Source organism: Porites lutea, chromosome 7 (genome assembly GCF_958299795.1).
Source record: "Porites lutea chromosome 7, jaPorLute2.1, whole genome shotgun sequence".
Classification (NCBI taxonomy): Eukaryota; Metazoa; Cnidaria; class Anthozoa; order Scleractinia; family Poritidae; genus Porites; species Porites lutea.
The window spans coordinates 8,259,300-8,261,799 of NC_133207.1; the positions used below are offsets into that span (position 1 = coordinate 8,259,300).

At 39.0% G+C, this 2,500-nt stretch overlaps 1 long non-coding RNA gene across 2 annotated transcripts in view; it reads left to right on the forward strand.

The window, feature by feature from the left end:
- The first annotated feature begins 1,202 nt into the window (after nucleotides 1–1,202).
- LOC140943667 (uncharacterized) overlaps nucleotides 1,203–2,500 on the forward strand; it is a 6,895-nt gene continuing 5,597 nt past the window's right edge. Inside the window, exon 1 of one of the 2 annotated variants that reach the window (XR_012166616.1) lies at nucleotides 1,203–1,362. This is a non-coding gene — a long non-coding RNA (uncharacterized lncRNA). Of the gene's footprint in view, nucleotides 1,363–1,479; nucleotides 1,684–2,500 lie in introns of those variants that run through there. The other variant, XR_012166617.1, reaches the window with a different exon arrangement.

The window sequence follows — 2,500 nt, forward strand, 5'->3', positions numbered from 1 at the left end:
AACTAACTCCTATTTCTCCAGGCTAAAGGACACTGATCCGGAAGTTAAAATTTGTGGAACAAAACGGTGCGGAACATGCCGCTATTTAAAACAGGGTAAAGAATTTACCTTCTCCGCCACGAATGAAATATTTCGGATAAAACACTCGATGAACTGCAGCTCAACGAACTTGATTTACGTAATAACATGTGCAGGATGTGGACATAATTATATAGGAGAAACGGGTGATGTCCTGAGAAATAGAGTGACAGTTCATAAACAACAAATCAGAGACCCGCACACACGTATGCTGGGAGTCAGTAAGCATATCGATGAATGTGCGGCGGGATTGACTCCTCAGTTTACTATCTTTCCGTTTTACAAGATTCTCAGCCCCTCCGAGGGCATGAGAAAAAACAAAGAGAGGTTTTTTATTTTGAAATATAAACCCGTTCTTAATGATTTGAAATTACGCTAATTGCTCGCGCGTGCTACGAATTACAAGAACCATTATAATTGTAATTACAATTACGTCTGTGACGTAATAAGTTAATAAAAACACTTTGCTATGCCTGAAGAGCCGCAACAGCGGTGAAACGCGTAGCGCAAAAGCAAAGAAGACTTTCGTTTTTCATTATTTTTAGTATATATATATATCTGTCTGATTTTGGAAAAAGGTACCCTACAACAGAAGAGGGTCTGTAACAAATGTGTGTCTTTTCTGTGGTTTCAATATTGACTTAACTTCTAAATTACCAAAAAGGCCTTAGAGTGGCCAAGCTTCTTTCAAGTATGGTAGAAATTGGCTAATGAGCCACACCCCTTCTCCCCCTATTCCCCTCACCCCTGCATCCGAGGCCCTTGTCCTAACAGCTTATATGGGCCGGAGCAGAAAAACAATAAACTAACAGCGTGCAATGACTTCAATGCTTGCGTGCATGACCACTACTGTATAACGGAACGTTAGATAGCTACTCTAGCCAATAGTTGGGACTCTGAGAAAGGTGCCCTTTCCTAAAATCAGACAGAAAATTAATATGTGGTAATTTCCCAAATGACTTTCTCCACTGGCCAGCTATCTGCTGCAGTAAGTATTCAAGCGGTACACAAATCATTACTTATCCAGTTACAGTGAATAATATGTGGTAATTTCCTAATGACAAGGTAACAAATCTCGGATTACGCCGTTTTACGCTATTTAGAAAAAGACGGACAATTATTTTGCGCGCCCTTCAATAGAGAGGGCCTGGGCTCCACCAGAGTCGACGCAGTAAGAGACAAAACTGCGGAATCCAACTTCGCTTGAATTGGAAATATCATCAGTCGCCTCCATACGAATTTGACAAAAGAAAAGCTTAGGAGAAACATGTCCTCTACGGCGGGGTAAGTTACCATGATAACTGAGTTAGCGGGTGGCTGATCGAATTGGCCCGCGTGTGATGATAGCCGCCGCCATTTTAGCTGCACGATTCGTGTCTCGTTTTCCATGATTTGGCGGCGGGGGGGGGAAAGAAATTCTGGGTCAAAATAAGCACCTTTGGGTCTTGAGTTTGTCTTGGTGGGTGCGTAGTTGATTTTAGCTAAGATCTCGTCAGTAATCCAAGGTGTGGTGGATAATTTCTTCTCCTTCTTCGGACATTGACAAGTGAATTCAACTCATCAGAAACAACGACAACAACAACAGCTTTATTTCAGTATTCCCACGTGAGTGCATGGTATTACCTACATTATTCGTTACAAATCTGAAATCAAAACAAAGGCTATGATATGAAAGAACAAGTTTTTGTCTATATTCCATACATGACTGCATGTAAGGAGATGAAAGTCTGCAGATATCAGGATCGACATTGTCAAATACGAAGAGGGTTTTTTCATTGTTGTCAAAATTCTTAAAAAGGGGATGTCCAATCCTAATGTCTCGGTAAAAGTTAGATCGAAGACTATGGAAGGGGCAAATGCGAAAATTTTCTAGAGTTTTCGGTACTGGGGGCACTTATGTTGATTATGCTCAAGCAATCATGCACTTTTGTGACAGTCAATTTTGAATACTGAGTAAAATTTTAGTTTCTTGTTACTTCGTATTAGATTATATTGGTGTGAAGTCAGTTCTTCACGTATAGTTAATTGGACATTTTTCATATCTGTTGAGGAGTTGTTATCATTTGAATACAACAACAACAACAACAACAACAACAAGTTTAGCCAGTATTACCATTTTGTACAGGTGTTACCGATTAAAATAACAGTAATAAACAGCTAAGTTTAAGGGAATGCAGATATGATGGAACGGTAGAATTAACTATGTTTCTTTCGTCTTTCAAATGCTTGAAAGACCAAATTAGCAGCTAGCCTGCTGATATGTGAATCAGTATTGTTAAAAAGAAAACAGACTTTATCATGGATATTGTAATGTGTAAATAGTGTATTTCGGTCGTTGATTTTAAGAAAAAGAGTCTTTCTCAAATCATGGTATTGATCACAGTGAAATAATATATGTGCAGTTCATTTTCAACCGAATTTT